Here is a 14796-nt window from a genome sequence, read left to right as displayed (position 1 = left end):
GCTACTAATGATGAGCCTGAACTTTTGAACCTGGTAAGTAGTTACTTTCAGTTTTGCTAAAATCGTATTTCTGCAATTTTGCACTTATTCGCGGGGCGCGAACTCACGCGAACAGTGCGAACAGTGCGAGCAAAATCCGCTGCTCGCGGATTTGCGTTTTTTGGGCGAGATTCGCGAATCTCGCGGATTGCGAATTTCCCGAAAATCCGCAAAATCCGCGAGCGGAACGGATTTTCCGCCCATGCTTAGTTGACGGGTCTTGTTTTAAATTGGAGAATGGTGATGTAACAGCTGCTTACGCAGTAACGACTTTGAGTACGATTGTGGAGACTGCAAGAGTGAGTCAGAATTCTGCCCAAGCTGCAGAATTAGTTGCGTTGACGAGAGCGTGTGTTTTAGCTAAGGGAAAGAGAGTGAATGTGTTCACAGATAGTCAGTACGCGTTCGGCGTTGCCCATAGTTTTGGCCATTTGTGGAAGGAAAGAGGTTTCATTACGTCCCATGGGACTAAGATCCAACATGGTCAGCTAGTCAATGACTTGTTGGAATCTCTAACCTTACCGACTGAAGTTGCGATTGTGAAGTGCAGTGCTCATCGAGCAATCACGGATGATGTTGGTCGTGGAAATGCTTTTGCTGATGAGACGGCTAAACAGACAGCTAGAAATACGATGAGTAGAATGTATGTTGCAACGTCTGCAAGATGGATTACTGAATCAGGAATGTGTGAGGACACATTGGAAAGTGTGAAAGCAATTCAAGAAGAGGCGACTGAAGAGGAAAAGATTGCATGGAAAGAGAACTTGGGTAAATTGGACTCGAATGGATGTTGGATTGATTTGTCGGAACAGCAGCGTTGGATGTTGCCTGATGCGTATGTGCTTGCGGTGGTAACTATGGCGCATGGAGCAGCGCACATCAGTTCTAAAGGGATTTGTAAGATGTTGGCTCCAGTCTGGAAGAATGATGGAATTAGTAAGTGTGCAGAAAGAGTGGTGAGAAACTGCATGTAATGCCTGATGCATAATCCTGGCAAGGGAATCCCCACACCCGCTGGTCGCTTCGCTCCTCCTTCTTGCCCCTTCGAAGTGATTCAGTTAGACTTCATTCACATGGATCGTTGCAACAACCTTAAGTACGTTCTAGTGGTAGTCTGTGCTTTTTCAAGGTGGATCGAAGCATATCCACTAAAGGACAATACTGCCTTATCCACTGCCAAAATCCTTCTCAAGGAATATTTCCCCAGGTATGGCATGCCACGGATTGTATGGTCAGATAACGGAAGTGAATTTGTAGGGAAAGTTATGCAGAGTGTGTGTGCAGGTTTAAACATAAAAGAAACATTTCACAGTGCGAATCACCCCCAGTCTGCTGGTTTAGTGGAAGGCTACAATGGCACCCTCAAGCTGAAACTTGCCAAGATACAGGCCTCCACGGGCTTGTCCTGGCCAGACGCACTACCTTTGGCTCTGTTATCCACAAGAGCGACTGTACATTCTCGAGTAGGGCTTAGCCCTTACGAGATTGTGTTCGGTCGACCTGCGAATGTTTGGGGGGTACCTAGACCGAAAGAATTCAAGCAGCTGGAATATCCAATGCTAATTGATTACCTTTTTGACTTGACTGCTAAATTGAGTCTCATTCACCAACAGGTTTTCGATGCTTTGCCAAAGCCACCGAAAAGTCCAGGTCATCAGCTGAAGCCCGGTGACCAAGTCGTCATCAGGAACTTTGGACGGACCAGAAATCTCCAACCGAAATTCGTCGGACCATTCCAAGTCCTGTTGGCGACGAGGACTGCTATACGTGTGGCTGGCAGAAAGAATTGGATCCATGCGACGCACGCAAAGCGTGTACCCCTTCCACTTCCTTACGATAACTGGGTGAAAAAAGGAATTGGTGCCTCTGAAACCGAACCAGTTGCTAGATACATTCCTTTCAGTGATGCAAAACTGATTACTGATTCACGGAACTCTGAATCCCCTTCTGAAACTGCTCCTCTGAACACTGAACATTTGTCCCCTGCATCAAACGAACACTTGCCATCTGCGGACTCGAACATTGTAACTCCTGCTGAAAACAGTCTGTTTCCGGATCAAACAACGCCAGGAAAATTGAGATACAACCTACGTTCTCATTCAAAAGACTAATAAAGCAGGAAACTGCCTATTTTACATATTTGAATTTTGATACATTGCCTTCAGCCAGGAAGTTTGCTAATACTTTGTATTTTTTTCTATGTATGTTATATTGTTTTAATTACCTTGCCGTCTGGGTAGCCGTAGGGTCGTGGCTTTGTGCCTAGTTGAATCTGCGGGGGCCAGACACAAGGTCGGTCTTTCTGTTAGTTCTGGGAACTCCCAGGGCTGATAGAGGCATTTTCAACTACGTACATACCATCAGTGGTCGCGAGCGGTTGTAGAAGATGGAGCTTCCTGAGCTGCACTGAGAGAATGTAATATTTGTTCACAGAAATAGACTCTACAAGATTCTTCATAACAAATGTTTTCTGATGCAATGTGCAATTACGTTTTTGATTGTTTTAATAACGTTGGTGGGTGGAATCGTCTTTGGTGTACATCTAATTTTTGCACCAATAACAAGTACAGTGCCTCCCCTTGATCGTGTTTCTTCTACTGTTGCTTCTTACCATTCTTTTCACCCGTTCCCTGAACATGAGCAAGCTCGACGCTCAGAATTCATAAATAACACTCTTGTACAACTCTTGCATCAACACCAACTGGTAGTTAACACGACAGACTGTTGGGTATGTGGATTGATACCACACACTATGGATAAAGGCATTCCCTATCTGGTCTTGCCTTTTAGCTATAATGGATCATTTCAGGCCTTCCAGACTATATTTGTCTATGCCCTTGAGACCTATCCCCCGCGTCCACCACGTTCCGCAAAAATATAACTCCGCTAATAAAGCTCTAGTCAAGGGAATCATTGACATGATTAAAGACGTCAATAACACCCCATCTTATCCTAGGGATGAACTACGAGTATATCTGAGTTGGAATTCCACAGAGTATCGCATTAGTTTGGGTGAAAGCAAGCGTAAGAGCTCCACTCCAGTTTGGGTCGTGCCTCACCGAGGTCAAGTCTGTTTGCAAGGTAATGGGAGAAATCCAAGTACTCGGCTAGGGAAGAGTGACTGCGTTGAGACTTATGTGTATCCGTCTAACTCTTCCCCTGCCTTTCTCACTGCTAAGGGTACTTACTTCATCTGTCAGGATAGGGCATATACATGGTTGCCTGCTGACTTTTCAGGTTCATGCTATATTGCTCGACTATTGCCTCCAACGTACACTGCTTCCCCAGATTATCACAAGACCAGAGTAGCAAGAGGTGTTTTCAGCAAAGAAGATACCGCTGGTCAGGAAGCCGGAGACTTCTTCAAAGGTTTCCTTCCGTTCTGGGGGCCTATGGCCAATAGTAGAAATCTACGTCAGCTAACACGGGTAGTTGAATCTACTATCACAGAAACTGCTGGTGCCCTTAGTAACTTAACAGCGGAGCTCCAGGCGGATCGTCTCATGACGTTGCAGAATCGTATGGTTCTTGACGTAATACTTGCAGATCGAGGTGGGGTATGCAGAATGATCCAATCGAGCTGCTGTGTTTTCATACCCAATAATGCTCCGACTGTATACGAAGCGATCTCTAAGCTACACAAGATTTCCGACTCTATTCACGTAGACAAGGGAAACTGGTCCTTAATGGAGTGGCTTTGGACTCTACTATCAGCGTGGGGATGGAAGGTTCTGATGGTCGTTGGTATTATCTTAGTATTCCTGCTCTCGTGCTGCCTTATTATCCAATGTCGTCCTGCTTTGTGTAGTCTCTGTGCTGCAACCTGTTTTAGAAAACCACCTGTGTTTGGAGACAAGGTACGAGAAAGGATGATGATGCAACAACATATCACTGACCTAATGAACATCGAGATAGACTCTGATATAGACTGAGTAATTGCCTATGTAAGGGCAAAAGGAGGGTCTGAGGTTCCGTGACGATTTGAACCCGTGTTTTCAACATTGTCGTAAACTCATAATTTTGGTATCAGTGAACCGCAAATGATCCATTTAGCATATCCTGGTGTTTTCGCTATGCTATGAGCAAGAGCACTCCTGTTATATACATATTTCTGATTCACCCATGGCATCCATCTTAGAGTATGGCAGCCATTTTGTATTCTTGCCCTCACATAGTCAATGGACACGCAATGACCTCTGATCAACCCATTTCACTAAGGACACGTAAGCCTTAGCCGGCGATTCACCTTGCTAGTGACACGTGCACCTTAGGACAGAAACGCTGTGGCTGCATGACTCGGCAAAAGCTGCCTCCCCAGCCTGAGGCCAGTCCTGCTATACTGGTTCTCGTGTTCGTTGGCCTGATCATGATTAGGCGGCCGAAGCCGGTAGCCTTGCCCATTTACAACCCACAAACATCTCTTATCCTGCTTTTCTATCTTCCGCACCTGGCTCTGCTCCTTTCCTTCTGGGCCTTTATTAGGGGGAGGTAACGAAATTTACGATGAGGCGGTCTGGCTCTTGAATGAAAAGTTGACATGGGATTATGATGGAACAGTGGGAACCCCTCGTTTGTAATGTTTTGACATCAGATATTGTTGACGATTCTTGTGTACCGCCAAATATTTATTGTTTAGACATAAAGGTTTAGAAACATACCAACATGTGAAGAATTTTGCCCCTAGCTAAAAATTCTGTATTTAAGGAGCAACCCACTTGGTACAAATCGAACAGGCTCCTAGATTCTGCCCGTGTGTAGTTTCTGTGACTTCTGTGTCCCTGCAGTAATAAACCTTTGGTCTTTGACGCCACCATCGAGAAGCCCGTGTTTCTGTTTATTTGTGCACCGAGACAGGTAGAACTCAGGGGTCTTCGGGTGTTGTCCCTGACACCTCTGGACAGTACCAAAAAGTCCAGAACTCCAACACTCCCTTACCAAGAGTTGAAACATTGACAGTCCTATTTGAATAATACTTTCATACAGATGTTGCATCATACCCATGTTGTTACAAATGCCACAGACTGTTGGATATGTGGGATGATGCCAGCACATCAAAAGAGAGGGGGAACGCCATTCATACCACTTCCCTTTTCGCATAATGGCTCTTGTAGAGCATGGTACACTTTGCTTTTTGCTACAAGGAAGCCTACTGTAGGACGCTTGATTTTCAAACTGAATAAAGAATGTCATCAAGATAAAGACGGCTATCCACAAGCCAATGGAACTATATGGGAGTGGGAAGAATATCGACCGGACAATGCATCGACCCCTTATATCTTCACGAACACTAGAGACACTGTTGGACAAGAAAAGTTTGTGATCTCTGTGGCCCAAGCACAAGCCGATTTATGTGTACAGAGTGTAGGCCATATTCCTGTAGGTGTTAGTGATTGTGTGGTCATATTGAACATTGACGGCCTGAACAACAGTACCTTCCTTGCTTCACATAACACCTATTTTGTATGTGGGAATAAGGGCTATTATCGATTACCAGCCGGATGGTCTGGAGTATGTTATGTATCGTTTCTATTGCCACCTGTATTTCTGGCACCTGCATCATATCACAAAGACTTGAAGTTGTTGAATAATGTAACTGTGAACAGATTTAAGCTAACCTTATCCATAGATGATGTTGATCAGACAGACACTAGTCTGCAAGAGTATATAGATTTTAATTTAGGATTGTTCTTCTTTGTGGGACCTGCTCTGAATGGTAGAAAGATACGGCGATTAACAAGAGTAGTGGAAGCTGTTGCTAATCAAACTGCAGCAGCCCTGGGAAACCTTACTGAGGAGCTACAGATTACTAAAATTGTTGCGTTGCAGAACAGAATGGTTCTTGATGTTATTTTAGCAGATAGAGGTGGAGCTTGCAGAATTATCGGAAGTAGCTGCTGCGTCTTTATACCTGATCACACTCCTACTGTGTACAAAGCCATTAATAAATTACATAAAATTGCAGCTGATATACATCAGGAAAATGGGTCTTGGGCGTTCTCCGGGTGGTTTTGGACCTTAATTTCCACATGGGGTTGGAAGGTTCTTACTGGACTATGCATAATTGTTGCCATATTGTTCACCTGCTGTGTATGCATTCAATGTAGCCCTATGATATGCTCGTTATGTGTTTCATTTTGTGTGCCCAATAAACAAGCTGTTGCGGATACTGCCAATAAGAAAACTATAACTAGAGAGATAGCGGATATGATGAGCATCGATATAAACGATGAGTATTTAGACTATCCAAGGAAACCGAATGTCGTCAGCAAATGCTGAAAGGGTCGTCTGTTGTAAATAAAACAGCGATAATGTTAAGCATTCGCTGAAGACATGCTATTGTGTTTTCAGTATAGTTTTCCTGCTCATACTTGTATGTACGGCCAGACTCCATTTTGTTTTCTGGCCTCCATCTTGTAGGCTACATTGTGCCATGTGCTCACCACGAGGCAAGTCCTACCTCACTGACCGTCACCCCTGGAGTTTGCCCAGCAACAAGCTAGAAATAGCTCCAGCCTATCTAGCGCATGCCCAGTACGTGTAACATCTGTTTCTGCTTAGAGGGGATCGGAATGTGCATTCAGGGGGCTTCATGAACCGTTAACTCCACCCATGTATTGACCATGTTCAAGAAATGTCCTTATATGGTCGTAAATCATACTTTTGAGCTGTAACCGCCCACTTATGAGCCCCTTTCTTTGTGTTTAAAAGGGGACCGCATGTTCATGTTCTTTGTGCTACCTTGTACAATACTGTAGAGTGTTGTGTGGGCTGTAGTACCACCTTTAAAGGTTTATTAAACTATGTCTTTGTATTTCCAGTTTCCGTGCCAATTTCTTGTGTAGTCTGAGGACTTTGCGTACAGAAGGGCGAACCCTTTTCGCATTCACGGGCCTGGCTGAGGCCTGTATTCATCAGGTGGGTTGAATGAAACCAGACACTGCCTAGGGCGCATAAGGCTTCCCCTTGCATAATCCGGTCAAACCTATTCTGGGGCACTCCAGCCCCAGTCCCAGCGCGACCCTGGACAAAGAGAAAGGGGTGTAACCACCCCCTTCCTGGGTCCCACCCATAGGAGGGACCTTATAGGTGATCCAGCCCACTAGATTGGTATAAGAGTGGGAGCAGTGATAGTGCACACAGATTATCCTGACTGAAACTTATGAAACAAAACTCTGGACCCTTCGACATCCTACTCAACGTAGAAGACTGAAGAATCTCCCTTGTGGTCAAGGAGTGACCACCCTGTGCAAACAGGCACCATCCAGCACCTCGACGTTTGCTTTGTTGCAATTCCCTCCGGAACTCGAGCAACAGAGTTCAACAAGACCAAGCGTGCCTGCCTTCTAACAGCCCGATCCACAGTCCCTGCAGAGCTGAGACCCGTGGAGGCGACCTGAAGCGTGGGGCCTGCCATCTTGGAAAGACCACGAGACGCTGACCGTGCAGCCCACCAGTGACCCTCGAAACTGTCCATTGGGGTTTGAGAAGCCCCAGCCCTGAGCCTCTCTTGCACCGAAGCTCACCCCTCTACACTCACCGAGTGCTGCGTGGGGCCCTTCTGCATCTTTTCGCTCAATGCGTTGGCCCGGTGACTTGCCCGTTGGCTGGTGGCCCCTGTGCCGATGAACCTTGAAATCTGACTTGTGAGTCTGATTGCTCAACACTTGCACTCGCTCCCCTGAAAAGGAGCACCCGCTCTGACCCTCCTGGTCCGAGTGATAAGCCATCTTTGAATCCTGTGTGGGTTGCACTTGCCAAGGGTTGTTTGCTCCAATCTGGAAGCCGGCACCGCCGACAGCGAGAACCTGCGTGGTACAGCTCATGTTCCACTCCTGGACATCCTCGGTGCCCCAGAGTCCACGTGGCAGCGGAGAGAAGCGACTCATCAACGACCTGATTGCGCCCAACATTGCCTGGTTCCTTTCTGGTTCCACCCTGGTCACTGCTCAGTGACCCAGACTCTGTCCCCTCTGCTTTCAGATCATCTTTAACTTCGATCCACCCTTGGATCACACCGGACACTTCTCGTCTCGACGCCTGCAGCATCTTCAGCTCCAAGCACCATCAACCAGCATGACAAAACCCGACACTACTTCGCACCTGTGCACCGGCTTCCTGTGGGTGAGGTAACTCAACAACGCCAGTGTTCCTACACTGGTACATACCTCTAGTGTATGTGTCTAAAGTTTCATCCTGCTAGGTTAAGCGGAAGTCTCCTTAAACTGTAACTTTATAACTTTTACGCACCATAGACATTGCATTGGTGCATGTGTGTGCTTTAAGCGCTGCACCTGAATCCCGCGGGCTTTTCCCGACTTCAGCATTGCTAGTCCCGACTGCTCCCAGCGATTCCCTAGGCTCTAGGCCTAACCACTGTTCAATTGGAATCTCTTATACCACTTTTTTAATATATGGTTTGCGTGGCCCCTAGGCCTCATCCATAATTGTGCAACTTTTATATGTTTAACTGTGCTTTTGTTTAACCGCCTGTGCCTCTGCACTCATAAAGAGTACAGAGGATTATTCTAGTAATAAATACATATATTTTTATAATATATAACTTGTGTGGTGTCCTTTCATTTGATATTACTGGATTGTGATTAGTAAAACAGCTCACTTAACACGACCTCTTGAGTTAAGCCTTTAAGGCTGCTTAGTCCATGCTACCCTTAGGATAGCTTGTCTGTAAGGTTGACTTACAACCATCACCATAAGGGATTGTTTGGACTGATACAAGGTGTCCCCAGAATCGGAGACCTCATATATCAGGCCAACTTCTCACAGGCTTCCTCAGGCCGCAGTTCTGCGAACTTGGCTGAGGTTCATGAATGGGTACATCAAAGCACTGTTAAGTCCTCCTCTCGGTGGATCCTTCACTGACTCCCAGAGACCCATCCTTTCCTGACCTGCATTGTGAACGTCTCCTCCACGTGGCAGAAGATACCCTTTCCATGCAACGCTGTGGTGCAAAAAGCCAGTTTCACCTACAAGGTTGTGGTGTCAAGGTTTTTCATTATTTCCTCTGCCATGGTTTTTTCCTCTGTAACGTGAGATAAATGAAGTATGGTTCACGTTACTGGCACATTTCCGTCATCATTCCATGCTGCCATGCTGGAAAATGTGTGCACAGTTTTTGTCTACAAGTCTACCTGTTGCAGAACCATTACTTGTACAATAGAATTAGGCAGGCAAGAACCACGAGGCCCTCATTATGAGTGAATCAGAGTACTTCCGACCACAGGCATTGTACTGGGAAGGGAGGGAGTGTACATTTCGGGTAGGAGAAACAGCGGGGAGAACACATTTTTGGAACAAAAAAACATGTAGCAATAGAGACGTTGTATGACATTGGCAAAATGAGCAACTGGCCAGGGCCCCTACCCTACAAGGAGGCCCTATGGAAAGGGGATCTTTCTGTATCTTACGCTTGTAAATTGATGGCTCTCAACATCTCTTAATTTATCACCTGCCTCTACCTTTCACTCTGTATTTCTCCCTACCCAGCATCAGTGTATGGAATTTTGGTGCTCCTTAAAAACTTTTTGGGGCAGTTTTTGTGTGACCCCAACTCAAGAACTTAAAGTAACAGAAATGGGTAATACAATTCAACCTTGCGCCTAACATTGACCCCCAAAATATGCCTAAAAAAAACAAAAAATGACGCTGAACATGAATCTGCATTTCTGCACCGACTCCCAAATGCCCGCCCCCCAGTGTTTCACACATATTTGTTTCCAGGGGAAACACCACAATTAATAATATTGACTTGCCCTGCAACTGCGGCAACCAGGCCCGTTGGAACATCCCGCCACAGGTAATGAGGTCGTAAAACTCAGATTACAATTCCTGCACAAACTTTGCATTTAAAGTGCCGACCACTAATTACTGCTAGTGTGAGGTGCGGTACTTAGCTTCGTGCTCAGTTTGCACCCGATTCAGCGTTGCGCACCCTACAATGGGGAATTATGTGTAATTTGCGGATTTTGCCCCAAAATTCGGGACCACAGGCGCAAACTCGCGTAATGGGCGAATGTCATCGCATCATTGGGACAAATTGAATATTTTGCACTCGAGGAGGGATCATAGTCAGGGCTTGATGCCTAAAAATGTACATCTACTGTATATCTGTGTTTTTTATAGTGTAAAATAATAATATAGGAGATATAAACTGTCGCAGCAATTTTGTAACAGGAATTCAAAAGGTGGAAAACTTTGCAAACAATATTGAGTTGAAAGTTTACTTTAGACTTTTCCAGAAACAGCAAAAAAAGCAACAAAAATACTTTGCCTCTTCGTACCTCCTCTTGGCACATCTACACACTCCTAAACAGCGGCCACACCACCTCCGATGCCGCCTACACACAAATTATCTCCGCGCAGCTCCGGCTCTAATTTATTCATCAAACACCGAATGACCTTTAGTTGGATTCATTATCCGGAAGTCCCTTGTCTTCCCTGATTTATTTCTGTGCCATTTTATTCCCCGTTTCTGTATTTGCTTTATTGTGGTGGTGGCGTGTGTATAATATTGATGAGATTAATCTCAAGACATTTCATTTGGGGCCTGTGATTTCCTGCAGAGAAATGCCCGCGCTGCCTCTGACGCTGCTTTGACCTTTGGTCTGGAGGTACTGAAGTGGGAGCGCGTCCTCCCTTTGCATGCCCGGAGCTGCTGCGCTGCGCGTGCCTTTCCCTGGGGTGAAAGTAATGGATAAAGGGCGGCAGGGCATGTTTGGAGAATGCTAAACTATCTTTTTCACTCTACCGAGGCAGGGTGGGGCTGGCAGTGCCAGAGGGGCTGCTCTGACATTTGGGATGTTTCTTGGCTGTTTGTGGGCCTGATTTATGGTCGGGGGGTCGGTGTTTACTGCTGATTTGTATTCCCAGATGCGTGTAGTCTTCCATACCATTCACACACGTGCACAGCATGTCTTTACAAGTTTGAAACTGCCCCGATTTGCACATCTGGGCCACTTTCTTGAGGTGTCTTATTCACAAGGGGTGTGGGCACTTTTATTTTGCCCATGCCTGTTTCCAGTCCCAGTATGACCCTGCACAGTACTGCTAGGAAATTGGAGGGTTTGCAGATAGAATGGTACTGATTGCACTACATTTAGTCCTTGCCTTCCCTACTAAGTTCAGCACTGATGCTCATTTATTTGCCTGATGAAAGTGGTTGAGGGGAGTAAACAATTCGAATCTTTACTTACAATTTAATCATGCTAAAGGACCACAGACTCTGAATTCCAGTTTATGGAGTTTATTATAAGGCCAAAAATAATATCAGTGAATATAGGTACATAAAAATCAATACAGAGCCGAACCTACGAATATAATTAATTCGGCAGAAAAGGCGTAATCAATATGCAACCCAGAATTGAAGCTGCGTCTAAATCCTTTTTCATGAGGAAGCAAAACAAGGGTTATCTTTCCCTACACTGCTCTCTCTGAGGGTCCTGCCTATTTTCCCTACATCATACCCCAAAAGGTGTCAGCATGTGGTGAGATCCTAAGTAGTACTCACGTCAAATGGGTCAGATAACTTAAGCCTATGGAGCGTGTTCTAAGATGCTCCTTCTCCTCCGAAAAATGCAGGTCTCTACCCTTCTGTCCCTGTGCATCATAAAAGAAAAGACAAAGTTTATCCCCCCTAAAATGTATCACGTGAGGAACTGTTCATTTGTAATACTCTCTAGTAGATTTCCATGGACGCTTTAATTAAGTTCTTGTCTTCTAATGGCCTTGCGGTTCAGATAGACCAGGCACGGAAGGCATCCTTCCTTCTTGCCTTTCAAGCTTCTTCAAAGACATTCTGGGGATCTCCTTAAACTAAGAATAACAAAGTAAAATTCCTGCACCTGCAGAAGGATGAGAACATACTATCATGGCACACAAAAAGGATTCATTCAATTATTTCTTGAGCAGCCAAGGATTCTAACCAGACAACAACCCTTAGTTCTGGGCCTTCAATGCATGCAACTTAAATGACACACAGTTACATTATATGATTATAATGTCATCCTGCACATTATGTATACAGGAATTATAATTTTCTCTAATACATGTAAATTCCTACTTGAATTTGTACACTACATTTCAATACTTATATAGTGTGAATAAATGCATCTAAATAAGCATAAAACACTGCAAACGAAAAAAATAAATGTATGTGAGTGCGTTTAAAGCATGAATATAATGCACCTCTACAATTTAGAGTACAGTAAACGCTCTATCACCTTCCCCTCTTATCAATAGTGTCATAACACCAACAACTTACTCTCTTACAGTTTTCTCCTTGTTGAAAAGATCGACCTAAACAGAAGTTGTAGCTTGCAGTCCCTGTCGAAATATTTATAAAGCTTTAAGGTGCAGATAATGACGGTCCTGCAGTCGTTCTAACTGCTGTTCTCGTTTTTTCAAAAAATGTTTGTTATGACGCGCCTTTTGCCATTTGTAAACTTTGAAGGGTCCCAATAACACACTGATACAAATGACTGTTAATATGTTAGGTATCAAGATGTACCCCATTATTTCTTGTCCCAGACTTCAAAACCAGCTTCCAATCTTCCCAAATCCCTTACCAATGTGTTCCGTAATGCAATCTGCAGCCAAATCCAATAAATCTTGATGTATCTCTGAAATATTACTGATATATTTTCTTATATCGTGACTATTGTCAGGAATATACGTGCAACACTGTTGAACTTTCAATAATTTACAGACTCCTCCGGCTTTTGCTAATAAAACGTCTAAAGCAAGACGGTTTTGACGAACCATTTCCCTTATCGAGACCATCTCCCCATCAACGAGTAATAAAATTTGAGCTGCATTTACGCAGAGTTTATTCACTATTGTTGCCAGCTTTCTAATTTTCACATCATTCAAGATCACACCCACACTTGGTATAATAGCTCCAAATACATCTCCAACAATCTCTCCAGCACTTGCACCACGTTTTCCTCTGTGAATGCTTTTTCCTTTCAAGGGCCATAGATCATCTACATGACAGATTCTGGGAAATACCACCGCTAAATAACAGGTACCATACCAATTATCGGACAATTTCACATAAGCACTATTTCCACACACAAAATACACATTTGTAACTATGGTTAATCTATCCAATAACGCCTTTCTGATTGCCTCTTCAATCAAGAAAATGTGTTCGCAATCACTCTCACCTACATTTTTTGTCATAATAGGTTGATGGGTGTCTTGTGCACAATTTTCCTTTTTGCTGAAAGTCCAAAGCTATTGGACCAGAACTACCCTTTGCCTTGTGATCTAATTCTTCCTGTGTCCATGGGACAACCTTATGCTTAGGGTGGGTCTGTCTGTGCCGATCCTCTATCTGATCTACACATTTCTTTTCGATGTCAGTCAACATGCACGTCAAATTGTGTCTATGGGCATATGATGTATCCAAAGTAATAGTAGGCACAAAATACGTAGACAACCTCTCTACCTCCCTATAGTAATCACATTTATTCATGTACTTAAGAACGGGAATTTCTGAGAGTACCACATCATAATTTGAGAAGTAGTACTCAAAATGGGCCTTACTGTAAATATGCTAAGCAACTCACTACATGTGATGCCATAAGTCAAAGGCAGGCGATGATATTGAATGCCTTCTTCTACTGATGCTGGCAATTGCATACACACATAACAAACTTTCGCTTCCATTGTATAAACATACTCATACAACAAACAAGCATATGCATTTAGTGTGAAATCCTCTTTTGACAAATCTTAAGTGTAGCATCAGACTAGTTTCCCTAATCATCTCTCTATCTTTTGCAGATGCACCCTCTCCTACGTCTGCAGTAGATGGGGTAGGTGTCACTTCCTTCTTTTCAGCGTCGTGAGACCCAACCAAAGACGTAACAATCACCAGAGTTATGACCATAAGCACTATGTGAGAAGTTGACCTGGCATATGCTGTCCACTAGTTATAGTGGGCACCTTGCACTAGTCCAAACAACCCCTTAGAGGTGATAGGTTAAAGACAACCTTATTTGAAAGCTATCCTAGCGGTAGCTATGGAGAGCAGCCTTCCGGCTAAGTCTTGAAGGAATGTAAAGCAGCTTGTTTTACCAGTCTATAATCTTGTGAATGACCAAATGATAGGAGAACCACCCCAGGTATATATAAAATATATGTATTTATTCTAAACACACCCTACTAATCTCCTTATGAGGGTAGAGGTCAAATCACATATGTTACACTTATTATATCACAGTAAATGAGCACAATATACATTAGGCCCTAAGGGCAAACCAACCCATATATCAATAAAGTGGTATAAGAACCACGACATGACTAGACACAAGGCATAGAGCATGTAGAATAGTTGGGACCACAAGGAACCACCCAAGGTAGTGACACAGGGGACCCACGGAGGACGCGTGCAGTGTGAGAATACAGCCGCAAATCGCCGTTAGGTTCTATGGGGAAAGTAGCAGTGGGAAATTTAAAGATAAAGGACACTTAGGAGAGGACTTGGAGTTACCTCACCCAGGGAAGTGGGTGCATAGGTGTCTTTTGGTGTTGGGAATCGTCGTTGATTTCCATGGCGATCTGCTACAAAGTGCTGCTGCCATCGAAGTGGAAAGTGTCCGGTGTGATCCAAGCCTGGATCAAAGATGAGAAGAACCTGAAAGCAGAGGGGACAGAGTCTGGGTCACTAGCCAGTGACCAGGGGCACGATAGATGAATGCCCACCGATGTCGGGTGATTTCAGGTTGAAGAGGTGAA

Source organism: Lissotriton vulgaris, chromosome 2_1 (assembly GCF_964263255.1).
Source record: "Lissotriton vulgaris chromosome 2_1, aLisVul1.2, whole genome shotgun sequence".
NCBI lineage: Eukaryota > Metazoa > Chordata > Amphibia > Caudata > Salamandridae > Lissotriton > Lissotriton vulgaris.
The sequence above is the reverse complement of the archived record's forward strand: the minus strand, read 5'-3'. Positions refer to the sequence as shown.